The sequence below is a fragment of the Catharus ustulatus genome, chromosome 2 (genome assembly GCF_009819885.2).
Source record: "Catharus ustulatus isolate bCatUst1 chromosome 2, bCatUst1.pri.v2, whole genome shotgun sequence".
NCBI lineage: Eukaryota > Metazoa > Chordata > Aves > Passeriformes > Turdidae > Catharus > Catharus ustulatus.
In genome coordinates, this window is record NC_046222.1 from 19,106,341 (window position 1) to 19,120,366 (window position 14,026).

Genomic DNA, 14,026 nt, shown 5'->3' on the forward strand with positions numbered 1-14,026 from the left:
TGTTGGAAGCTAAACAATACCCAAGATCCAGCTATGATTCCCTTTCTTTACCTTATTTCTTTTTGTCTCTTTCAATGGTTTTATTTTCAGTTGTTCCTAACTGCTGGTGATTTCTGCTTCTCCTAACCTTTAAGAATCCCAAAGCACAGAAACAATTTTCCCATTTACTTGCGGTACAGGAGCTTTAATTTCATCCTCTTCTGGAAAAAGTAGGAATCATCTCAGGGTGACTGCCCTTTGTATCACTGTACAACTTACCTGTGTTAAAGTGGGTGTGCTGAGGGTTCAGGTGGGGCAGGAGGATGCCAGCACTCAACCTAAGCTATTTTGCTTTTATCATACTGCAAAGTGATGATCACCCTTGCAGCCACCACGTTTCTTGGGAGTGATATTCTTTAAGGATTTTCATAAAAGCACTCTCCTTCAGCCCCAATAAAGTGTGACTAAATGTGTTTATATTAAGATGGGGATTTCTTGTTGTTTTCTTTGCCTTTCTCTAATGCATTAATTTTTTTAAAACCTTCAATAGTAAAAGCTTTAAATAGAATGCTAAATATGTGGGAAGAAAAGTAGTTAAAATGTTTGATAAAGGAGAGAAAAAATAAAATTACAAGGAAAAATTTAAAAGTCTCCATTTCATTCAGAATTTGAGCAGAATTATTCTCTCCCAGAGATTCATACATAGCTGCTTTTTATTGTTGGGTTGGGGACAGAATTTAGTATGTGTTGCTTAGACTTTTTTAGCTTTCTAATTCAAAAGTGAAAGAAAAGGATTCTGCTCTTCCCTTATATTCACACCATGACTTCTAAATGAAAAGTACTGTTGGAAATCAAAGGTTTTTCAGGAGGACACCCCCTTCACACTGCAAACCTTGCATAACCTGCTATGCCATTGTTAACAACTATACCATGACAAATGAGACACCAGGTATATGGTTGTTTGCCTGGGGATGCATCAAAAAACACACACTACAAGGTCTTGCAAAAAATCTACTTGAAAAATCCAGGTTCAAACATGAAAGGCAGGCCTGGCTTAAAAGACAGAGATAGCCTGGTCTCACTCAAATAGTTCCTTAAAAATCTAGGGAAGGGGAATCTAACCTGAAGGGATGCTGACTGGTCCAACAGGCCTGCTTGATACAGCCTGAGCAAGTTTCCTCCCAGCTGTTTCCAAATGAACTTCCTGAAATGACATGTTGCAGTTTCTCAGTAGTATTTCAACTTGTAGTAAAGTTATGCTTGGACCAAACCCAATTCATGTTCTTTGAGGGCACCACCTTTGTGCTACGTGGTGTTGGCAAGGGGCTGGGGGCCACTAAGGGACTGCAAGGGCAAAAGAGCTCTGTATAGATTGATGTATATCAGAGCATGAAAAAAGACAGACATGGTTAGGTTTCACTCCACTCATCTTAAAAGGAAGGGCAGGCTTTTAATTTATTAACAAAATTTTGTTGATAGCAGAAAGAATTTAGTGTTTGGGCTTGCAAGCTGTGGTGCATACAGCTCCATGAAATTAAATGCTAATAAAGACACCTCAGGATCTCTACAGGCAGAGTGCTGAAAACAGCTCTGCAAAGTCCCCCACAAAGACCTAGAGGGTGTCTTACAAACCACCCTGAAGGTAAAAGAGCAGCTGTGTCTTCCTTGTACGTGCCTGGGAGGCTCAGCTGCACCCCACCCATCAAGGAGCTGGTTGTGGTGATACTGCTTTTTGTGTGCACAGGGTGGGGATCTTGACATCCATCCAAGCTGCCCTAGCCAGCCCCAGGCTCCTGTCCCACTTGTGCCCAGCCTGGCCCTTCCCTCCCTCTGAGCCAATGCTGGCTGCTGGATTTGCTGCCCTCCTTGCTGGCATATCCGTGTGGGACCTTCCCTCCTCCTGGCACGATGGGTGTAAGCCCACCACAAGGTTTACAGCATACAGCAAAGTAAAAATAGCATTCCAGGAGGTGAGCACAGCAAAGCCTCAGCCTTCCTGTGCTGTAGCCTCTTTTGATTATTGACTTTCCTCTCCTATATAGTCATAATGACAGCCTGTCACATGCCTATTTTTTTGTTTGGTTTTGGTAGGGAGAGGTTTAAAGAAAGATTTTTCACTGTAGTTTCAGGTGAGAAAGAATGCCATTTTTTCCTCAATACTTTAATCACAACAAGCAGAATGATTCTGTAACAATTTCAAATCCCACAGTGATGAAAACTGATGAAATGATACAGATGAACTTTTATTTTTTGTTTAAACAAGGAAGATGGAAACAGCTCCAAAATTTTCTTAAGAAAAGATGCTCCCCTCCTTTAAACAGACTTCATTTGCACCTGGGAGTGCAAAACACTTCAGACACCCACTGCCCTCCAACAGATGACTCTGTGAGGGGCTGGTACAGCACTGAGTGTGACAAGGTTCTGCTTCTCAGTTAGAAACTTCAGATGCTTGTTGAAACTGTTAATAAACCCACTAATACCAATTTTGGCAATTTTCAGTCACCACCTGATTTCACATGTTGTCCTAAACGGTATGGCAATTCACGTAATCTCACAAAATCTTTATCTCCAGTAATCAGTAATTCCATGGTTTTGTCAGTGGGACCTGTCCAAGGGGTCTGAAAGACTCTCTCTGAAGAGAGGGTGTCTGAAAGGCTTTCTCTTCTCACCAAGGGGAAGAATTACAGCTGCTTGTGTAAATCAGTGGTGTTTGGTTGAATAAAAACCCCACGTGTAACTCACCTGTATGCTGAATATGAGACATTGTTAAGGTCTGTAAAATAACAGGGGTAAATTGCTTTTACCTAAATTAATTCTCAGATACCTTAATAGGTTAAATAATTTAACAAGGTCCTAAGTCTGCATGACAGCTTTAATTTAGTGCATAACTTTCCCTCTGTGCTGAAGTAGATTCGAGATCAGTTGTATTAAACAAATGCTAGCCTAAAGACAGAGTTAAGCTGTGCAAATAGTTCCCTGAACTGGGAAGTACACAACCAGCAGATAACTCAGCCACACTTAAACTTTTTAGAGATGTTATTTCTTTCATCTTCAGGGCTTTGGAAATTAAACTCCTCACTGTAGCAATCACGATGACATATGTGCAGCCCCCATTAGAAGAAAAATATTTTCTGAGCTGGGATCTGAGATTGAGCTTGGATAAATACAGGCTTAGAAACTTTTTATCATCTGCTAATACACGTGCAGGAACACTGTTTTTAAGAATTTTTTTTTCCCTTTCTTTCTTCAGAATATATTATTTCTAAGGGAAAGTTGAATTAAATTTCTCATCTTTGGCTTTTCTGTTTTCCCTTCAGCTCTATATTGTCATACCTAGCCGGCTAATTCACTTTCTTTGTGAATAGCATACCCTACCATTTAGGTAAAAATGGTTTTCAGAAAAAATATGCCCTATGAGATGTTATGACATTTTGTGAAACAACATAATGCAATGTGACTGATGCAGATGGATATGCCTCATAAAGCTGAGAGATTTAGATATGTAGTTTCCTCCCAAAAAAATCACTTCATAAAGGAGTTTTGTTTAAAATATCACTTTGAAATCTTATTTAAACCCCTTCAAATGGATAGAAAATTTATTTAAAATTTTATATAAAAGGGTTTTTACCTGAATGCTTAGCAGTGTTCTACATTCAATGCTTTTTATGTCTCAATATGAAGGGAAAAAAAAATTTACAATATATAAGAAAGGACCTAGCTAATGTTTTCCTCTTTACTCCCATCCCTGAATGAAGAGAAATGCTTTAGTGGGATCAATAGTCATAAATCATTACAAGTTATTTGAGGTTTTATTTCATCTACTTTTATTATAATGTCCATGCCATCTGCTGTACATATTGAGCTTATTACACTAATTCATTTTGCAAGTGCCAACCTCTGAGTGAAGGGTGTCAGAGGGCAATTGATTAAAGGATATTTGTTCTGTTACAGCTTTTCTTTAATTTCTCTCCGTAAGGATTCCAGGTTGAGCAAGTGAGCTGACATGATAATGGGGCCTCAGGTCTGGAGATAAATGAGACATGTGACTTCGTGCATTCATAAAGATCAGAACATCTTTTAACCTGGTGGTGCTGAGAGGGGCAGTGTGTGTCAGCTGTGCACGAGGTTGTTTCTCTTCTTAAAAGCTGAAACAGAATGGATGTTTGACATAAAAACAATGGCTCAATCTAGGAACCTACCTCCCATGCACCCTCATTATCTCCAGTTAAATGGATTTTGTGTAATAGCATAGGACAAAGAGGAAAAGAGGAACCAAGAAAATCTCAAAAGGTCCTATATTAAAGCATGAGATATCAGTTCTGTAGTGAGCAAGTGTGTGGAGTATATGTATCTCTACCACTAAGTAAGAGTTGTTTGGTTCTAAACCTTATAGCCCTAAAGTGGATGTCCTCAAATTCTAGCTTTCCATGTTTGCAATTTACCAACAGTAAGATGCAAGGGTTATAGGTGCTTGAAATAAATCCATCACATTGTCTCCATTAGTTTGTCTCCACAGTGTCAAGAAGAAGTGAACAGTCATGCCATCGATATTAGACTTGCTTTGTTACCTTGGAGCAATTAGTTCAAGAATGAGAGTAGTCTGAATATTTAAAAACTAATGCAAAATTTACAGCTGCAACCTGAGCTTCATCAATATTTGGATCTATTTATAATGAACTTGTACATCATGTCTGAGGTCCTGACCCTATACATACAGTTGAGTAACGTTTACACATTTGAGCACTTCCACTGAATTCAATGGAAAGCCATGAAAATCTTATTTAGTGGATACTGGTGCTGTATCCTTTAAATGCAGACAGCCATGCATGACTGTGTCAGTCTGAGATCCTCTCCAAAGGCCAGGACAGCATTTTAGCACATAGCTTTCTCATCCTCACCAAACTGGACAACACAAAACAGCTGAGTTCCATCACTTTGGGCTGTGGCCCTGCATTTTCTGCACATTTTTGAAGGTTTGGATCTCTGCCACATGCTATTAGTATTACTCATGTACAACTTATATCTAGTTTGTGGCCCCTTTAAGTTCCAGCTATTGAAGGCTTCAAATGCAAGCCTATCGCTGTCAAATTGCACTCTGTGTGTTCTCTCATATTGTTTCCATTGTGCCAGCAAAGTGCCCAGTCTGCCATATTTCACTGGGAGGAGGACTGAACATTTCCATTTATTTAGGTAAAAAAGTCGTTGGACAGTCTTGTTTTTATGTAAAGTTTTCCTTTAGCCAATGACCATTTCAAAGACCAATTCTGCTGATTATCAAGCACATTACACTGAAGAAAAAAGGCACAGTCTGAAAAATTCATGGTAAGTTTACTATCAGTGGTACCTCCCAGCTTCTTACAGAATCATCTGGCTGAGACCTTTACTGCTGTAATGCTTCCAAATACCTTGAAGCTGCAATAAGTATATTCTGCTTTTGTTAATTAAAAAAATGCAACAAGACACCACCCAGTCTGGTTGTGCATCTAGTTTCCTCAGTTCACAGGCTCCTGTTTTTCCTGTTATTAGACACTTTACAGCTCCAGTAATTACACAAATCAATTCATTAACAGCAGCACAACAGAAAACAGAGACAATGCAGACAGAAGGATTGCAGTAAGACATTGCAACTGGTGTAATGATGGATGCTGAATAGAAATGCCAGCTGTATCTTGTAAAAAGAGTTGACAGAAAAGAAAATCCCAACAAGAACTTTGTGAGACCAGCTGTATTTTGGGGTCTGCAGGGAAGAAAACAGCTGAAAGGATTACTGAGAGCTTCTCACCTACTTGGTCATGCCACTGCCCTCTGCAAAGATAAGGGGTGCTGTTATTACTACTGCAGTTTGTATAATGAGGGGTTTACTGCTTCATTAAGAACAACTTCCTTGTCTTTGACAGAGCCTCAGTTTGTCTTTCTCTGCCCTGTCTTTCCAGTGAGATTTCTCTGCAGCCTTCTAAACTTGCAGCACCAAATTAGCAGCACTAAGAGCACAACTGAGTCAGGAGTCTTGGCTGCTGGGTAACTCTTCTGCTGGAGAGTAAACAAACTCCTTTATAAAAAGCAGTCTCAGGAGAGTTCCTCTCCAACTGGCACAAACTGTGAAGCATATCCTTTTCTTGCAAGACAAGAAGAAAAAGCAATACCCTTTTGCTCTAATCTCCCCTTCAGCAATCTAATATATTCTTACTGGCACAGGCAAAGCCACTGTCTACCAGCTGGATCTATCTTGAAGGTTCACAGGGCCTGTGCAGAGATGATGAATGCAGGACACATAGGAGACAAACCATTTCCATTCTGGCAGTCTCCACAAATTCGGTCCCACAAAGAGTTTAAAGCCATCTTCCTCTGGTTGGAACTTGAGATGTGTGTGACTTTGTCACCATCATGTTCCCTGCCACTTGTGCAGCTGCCCACTGTGGGGCCCTTGTCTCTCGTGTAGCCTTCTGGAAAGACCTGTGGTGCTCACCTTGACTGACACAGATAAATCTTTCTAAGTAGATAAAACTCTGATCTAAAGCTCCATCCCATGGGTCAACTCCTAGAGCTAAAGAGGATTGTGTAGTACAGAGGCAAATATTCGAAAGTCTCAGCCCAGGGGTTTCAGTAATTTAATAAGGACAAATAAAGCATAGAAAAAATGATTATCAGGAGCATTTTAGCAGATTAGCACCTCACATATTGAAAGAATTACAGAGTCTAAGTGTTGCAGCATGAACATCTTGCTTGTCTATGAGCATGGGCGATACTGCAAACCACGTAGGAGTTAGATTTTAGACGGCTGGGATGCACAGTTAGCTTAAAGAGCCACGGTCATTATTTTTAGACACGGATGATTAATTTGCTTTACCAAGACTGAAATGTAACATAATGTATATAATGCAATTAGAAAGATGTGTCTCTATTAATGCTGTAGGCAAAAAGCAGAGATAAGCTTCTAAGAAGCAGTAGGAGTCTAATAGTTATTTACACCTTTATCCTGTGTTGGGAATTCGTGGACTATGACCTGGCAGTTTGAGCATTTGAGAGGCTTGTGCTCTAATTATTGCATTATTGATTTTCCCTCAAATTCCACACCTGAAAGTGTCGTACTTGGTTTACATGACAGTCTAGAGTGGAGCAGGACATGACTATATGCTGAGGAGCTCAAAAAACAGGACAAAACCATGGCAATTGGGTGCCATAGCTGGAAAGAAATTGAAAATTAAATTTTCTTTCATATGAGTTCATCTTCTCCCAGAGGAATGGCATACAAGACATCCAAGAAGTGTGATGCAAAGGAAGTTGTTTCTGCTCTGGGTTCATCCAAAATGTGATAATTATAAAGTATGTATCTCATGGAAGTAATTCTTTCTCATTCAGTATCTCTCTTTCAAGACCACAAGATTAACTTCTCATCTTCTCTATGGGCTCTAGCAACAGACACAACAAATAGTTATTTTTCTGCAGACGGTTAGCTAGATGTTGTCAGTTCCACATTAGGGTTAAAATTTTGGCCCATTTCTAGTCTTGTAAATTGAGTAGAAAAAGTCATGTTAAAAAATGCAACAACAAAAAAATCCGACCCCATCCTCCCAAAAAGCCACCCCAACAAAAACACCCCTCCAGATGGACCGTGTTTATAGTTCTCTTTAATAAATTGCATGAGGCTTATTTTCTCCCTTTGACAGTTTAATTCTTATTGCTGGTTTCTCATTCACCAAGGAGCAAGTAAGAAGAAACCGTATTGGGAGGTAGGGTGTCAAAGCATGTCAGCTTGCCGATGGATATGTTAAACAGGAGCTAAAAGTATAAGGATTAAAAAACATCAGATTTGGAAAACACTCTACAGACAAATGAAGTAAATCAGCTGAAGAGACATAACTATTGTCTAATTGCAGTAGCTATTTATAGAACTGAATACAAGGTTATCTTTCCCATACTTAGCAAATTATAACTAATGGGTGTCTAAAATTTAAGCTCTATTTTATTTTTTGCAGCAGTCCTGGAGAACTGATTAGTGTGGGCTTATAGAGAAATGCATAAAATAATCTCATTATACTAATGCAATGTGCTGTGACTGAGGGGTGATTTCTGCCCAGACTGTGTCCTGTGTTTCATTGTAAGTGATCATTTAATAAACAAACAGGAAATAGTGCAAACAAGCAGCAGTGGAGAAGGCATTAATTCATCTACTAAAAACTTATAAATGGGTACGTGAAAACCCTTATTCTAATAGGGATTTTCTAAAGGAGCTATAGAGCCCCTCAGTCTCCATGATCAATTTTATCCATGACTCCTTTCTGTATTAAAGCCCAGAAATATCTGGTATCATGATAAAGTTTTCAATAATTGACACAGATGTGTTTGCGTCCTGCACCATTTCAGTTAATGGAGAGCTCCAGGGAGCCAAGATTTTGCTTGTTGTGTATTCATTTATTATTCATTTAAAGAACATGGCCATTTGCCAATAGGAACTGAAATGAAATCACCACCTCCACGCAGGCAATCCAACAACCCTCCAGTCGCAGTGACATTCAGTTACTAATGGGTTAGTTCAGTTTTAATCCGCTGCCTAGAGATGAATAACATTAATTACTATAATTGGTAGTGACAGTAATGGGTGCAACATTTCCAGGGCTAATTTACTCTACTTTTGTATCATGCTAATGTGGCTATTCTGCTTCAGTACCCGAGATAACTAAAACCAGTTCAAATGTCTGTCTACTGTACAGCGTGGTGTACTGCCTGCACATCCTGAGACTTGCAATGTGTGCAGTGGCATGGAGCTGCTGTGCTCAGGCAATCGATGGGACAAAATGGTACTGCAGCATCATGAAATATTCCATGTGAACCCATCACACATCAGCAGGAAATATTTGGTTTGGCAGCTGAGCCGGGAAAAGAATATTGGTTTGATAAAATAATAAAGAACCTGTTTACAACAGGTGAAAATAGGGACCAGATTAAAGCAGGTAATTTTATTATTATTTTGCACTTTACAGATTCAGAGCAATGGTTTGACCCAAGGTTTCTTACCTCTCAAGTAAGTCTCTCAGCTGCTAAGTTATTAGTGCACACTGAAGCTGGCCTCCCTCAGGCTGGTTTGCTCAAACTGCTCCACTTTGAATAGCATACTTAAATATTTGGTGAGAGAACACAAGCAATTCTGCAGCTGCTGGTCAGAATGCTAAAGAATCAGGGATCCAGCTGTTTATCCAAAGTGGAATAACACAAACAGGAAGGGCTGAGAACAGCTCTCCATCCCCAGCCTTTTGAACAGGGTGCAAATCTGAGCCTTGGGACACCTTACAGGAAAAAGAGGTGCTGGGGTGTTAAAATGCCCTCAGGCAGAGAATAAGCACAGACTTAATCTTTGTCTACATCCTACAAGGTAAATGTCCTAAACAGAGAGTTACTGAATAAAACTGGGACTTGATAACTTTAAGAAAGTGCTGAAATTTGAACTGGTTTTTGCTGATAGCTGAGAATTTGAAATACAGTTGAGAACAAATTTGTATCTCCTTAAAAACATTCCGATAAAAAAATTAACACAAAAAATAAAATCGAACTAAATGTATGGACACACATACATGTTTACATAAACAATTAAAAACATGTAGGTACAAGCAGCAACGACTATCAAAGAAGAAAAACAAAGGTAAAAATATCCCAGCTATTTTGCCAAGTAGTATATTCCATCTCAAATATTAGAAGACGCTTCCATACACAAAAATTAGATTTGAGTCTGTTCTCGTGAGGTACATTAAATTAGATTATATTTTTACGTACTGACTGGAGAGAAAAAATGCAAGGTCATGAAACAAACAATCAAAAATAATCCAAAAATATTTTATAGCTAATCTGACTGCTCCCAAAAAGGCTGTTATGAAGACAAATCAGTATCAGAATTACATCAAATTATTCATCAGTTTTTCAAACTTCTGACTTTTTTACTGCTTTTTTACTTCAATTTGAAGAAAATTGATACCGTTTAAAAGGGCATCCTATTTGAAAATATATATATTCATCCACAGGTTAAGTTGAATTTCTGACTTACAGAGAATACATAAAAGACAGCACAGTTCCTACCCAAACCAAGCGTGCCTTACACCTGCAGACTACTGACACTCCCAGTGAAAGACAGCAGTGCATAGGACAGGACTCTGAGCAGACAAAGTGGTTAAGCTGAGGGGCAGATCCCCCCACCTGCTGATGACTCAGAAGGGGGCAGGCAGAGGATGAAAAGTGACAATTTGGGTCTCAAAAAGATTTTAGCTCCAACTTGTCCCCTCTGGCTGCTCCAGAGTCTCCCTCTTCCAATGCTCAAAAACTTTGCTCTATTACACAGCCAAAAATTATTCACTGCCTGTTTAGACCCATTTGTTCCTGTGCCAACATTGTCCTTCGGCTTAAATTGCTCTCCTCCCTCCCTGGTGTTTACCCTCGTGATGTATTTATAGATAACAATCAGATCCCATCTCAGCTTTCATTTTGCTAGGCTAAACAGTCCAAGCTTTTCCCAGTTTGCTGTCATAAGAGAGGTACGCTATTCCCCCAGCTCTCCTCACAGTCCTCCTCCCCACCTGCTCCTGTGTCAGTTGTTGCCTTATGGCAGGAAGAGACACTCACTTGATGGCTGAGGTCCCCCTCCTGTAGGTGCTGCTCTTACAAGCAGTAGGGATGAAGTTCCTCATCCCAGGGAGGGCTGGGGCAGGAGAAGGTGCCGTGCAGGGAGCTGTGCCCAGCAGGTTCAGGTGCTGTTACCTGTCCCAGCCCTGCCCACTGAGCCACTCGTGTGTGTCTGTGGGTTGGCCTGCAGCTGCACATCATGGGATACGCGTTATGGATATCCATCATGGGATAAAATGACCCCCACTACTTGAGGCCCAGAGCAATGAGATGTATGCTCCTGGGGAATAACTAAATTAAAAGGATGCATTAATAGGGCTACTGTTCACATTTTCTGACAACATATTTCCTCTGTACTATTTATAAATCATACATGAAGAATTATTTTTCAGATTCTCATCTGGCATACATTGATGAGGCTTCATTAGCTACAATGAAGCCTATCACTGCATCAGCCAATCAGCAGACTATTTATTAATTAAGTTGTAGAACATGCCTTTGAAGGGGACATTTTTCCCCTCTACATAATCCATCCAACCATATTTCTTCCTTCACTTTCCCATGGAAAAAATATACTCTTCAGGTTGTTGCCAAAACCTTCATGATTCACTATATTGAAATAAATCTAACTTTCTGGAATTTATAGGCAGGGACGCTAAGCTGAGTCTGATTAATCTAAGATTCGAAGGGCTGCAGCCCAGCTATAACTTTCAGTAAGGAGCTGTAATTACAGGTTAAATATGGCAAATCCAGACTGCTCAACATTACTGTATTGATTCTTTTAAATAATTAAATATGAAAGTTCAAATTCATGCACAAAGGCAACATTTTTGAAATCCCAGCAATTTAGGAGGATTATGTTTCCAAATGTGGTGTGGATGGGAGAACACTTGTCTAACTAATGGCTTCTTTCTGCTGGAGAAACTCAAGACCATCATGCACAACGAGGACTTTATTTTATTTTAAGAAGGATAAAGGTTTTTTGAACTTCCTCTACTGTTTTTTAGTCATATTCTGACAAAGGCAGAGAATTATGAGGGGAAGATAGGGTAGAAAAACTCTCACCATGGCCATGAACCCAGTGATGTTCCCAGTCACCATTCTGCTCAACGTTATGATTGCACTGTCAAAAAATCAAGAACTCAAGGACTCAAAAAATCACTTCAATAATTCTCCTTTCTGTGCTTCTCCAGGAGCAGGGAACCCCTCCCTCCGACCATGGAAGCTAAGTAACAGATATTAGAGGGACTATGATGGGCTGCTGATTAGCTGGGGTCCCAATCACATTGGAGTATGTAATACAAAAACATGCTCTTGGTGTGACTAGAAGTGTTGCTCCTCAATCAAAATTAGAGCACCCTCAGGATGCTTTTGTCTGCTTTGGCTGCTCCCTTCTGTCCTGTCTCATGCTGGCAGGACCATGGCTTGCATCAGCTGTAGTGATCTCATTCTGAGGAGGGGGAGGGCACAGTTTTGAGTTTTCTACCTTAAGGTATAAAGGGAGGCATATTGGGGAAAGCAGGGTTGTTTTCTGTGCCCATCTAAGAATAAATATGACAAAAAATACGGCAGGAAACTGGATCAAAGGAGCTGATTTCAGCCTTTTTTTTTACTTCTTTAATTCAGTGACAGTTTTGATAGTTGTTTAAAAAAGATTCTCCAAGATCAGGGTTGTTGTGTCTTTGTGCCTGTAATTGTATTAAAAGTGCCATGCAGCCTTTTCTATAAGCTAGAATACTGGTATTATGTGTCATCTGTGCAAAACACTTATGAGATCTGGTCCATAATTACAGCTTTCTAACATCACAGGAGAACATTTCTCAGACCTACTAATTGTGCTGCCCTTTATGGTCCATCTTATTGATTAAACATCTGTTAGTGTTTTGGTGAAATGAGAATTCACTTGCAATGCAATGTGTCTGGTATATTAAATTCTGTTTAAGTCAGCCCTAACTACAAGTTTAAGATACATGTATTGTATCTCCTTAATTGCCTCTTAGTATTTTCTGCCTCTGTTTGTTGTTTGTACTATTTGCTGGAGAGCAGGAGAGTGTTCTAATGTTTTCTTTACAGCAAAGTCAAATTATATTCCCTTAATTCTTTTGCCACACTTGAACCATTTCAGGTGGACAAATACTTGGGAACATTGTAAAATAATAAGTTAATACAGACTGCTACCTTTTTTTCCTCTGCCACAATCCAATTACATAGTAAATTTTATCTTTTGTGGCAATGCCAGAGAAACTGATGAATGAAGTGAATGAGAGAAAGAAAAAAAAGCAGCACACACACATACACACACACAGAGACTTTTTAATTAAGCATTCTTAATTGTGAAGAATTTCTTTTTCAAGGAGCAAAATAAAAGGACTTTTGAACAAGATCCCTCTGCTCCTACTCTTCATAATTCTAATTAAAATAAAATAAAACTAAAAAAAATTTTAAAAAGATGTTAGCATGCTGGTAACCTCTGGGAAATTAAAAGAGTAGCTCTTGCAAAGGGATTGCAGAGAAGCAATGCAGAGTCCTTCTCTCTTTCCATTCCACGTGCTGACTAAAATACTAGGACTTCTTTACAAAAGAAATCCAAAAGTTGACACCAATTGAGAGAGGAGAGAGTCTGCTTCACTGCTGTCAAATGTAATTTCAAATTGACTTATCTTTCCTTTATCTCATTTTCTGACTGATAAAATCTTGACAGTATTAAAAAATACTCCGAGTCCTATTGCATGAGTTGTTTTCCTTCTGCATGTTTTACGTATATTGATTGGAGAAATGAAAAAATGCTAATACGCATATGTTGTCACATCAAGAAAATGGGGACCACTTATTTTCCCAAATCATATTATGTCTAGAAGATTTTCTAAAGCTCTGTGAGCTGAGCTTGCATTCAGTTTCAAGATGAAATGAACTAACCCAACAAAGAAGGAAAGTTAAATTACTTCTACTCATATTTATCCCTTTGACATTTACTTTCAGTACCCCTCCTTCCATCATCTCCTTCAATCTGACAGTTATAGTATCAACACTGAAGTGCTGCCTAGCAAGAAAAACATCCCCTTCATTTGTCTTTGATCCAGATCTGGGTGAAGGCAAAGAGAGCCTTTCTGCTGAATTAAGGAGGTTTGTCCAGGTCCTTTGCCATTCATGTATGAGATTGGAAATCCTACTGCAGTGTTTTAGAGTCTGACTTGGAGGGTAAGAACAGCCTCTTCAGCTTCAGACAGAAACTCCACTTGGATCAAAGAACAAAAATCATCAGGGTCTTGAGGTTTTATCTAAACCCAGGCTCAAGAAAACTGCGGGGAAGATGTGCACTACTGTTACTGACTGCCTAAAAGCAAAATAAACAAGCCAAGGGAAGACAATGACAAAAAGTCACTCTTGGATTCCCATAACCAACACAATTTGAAAAAATTATAGAAAAATTAAGCTACCA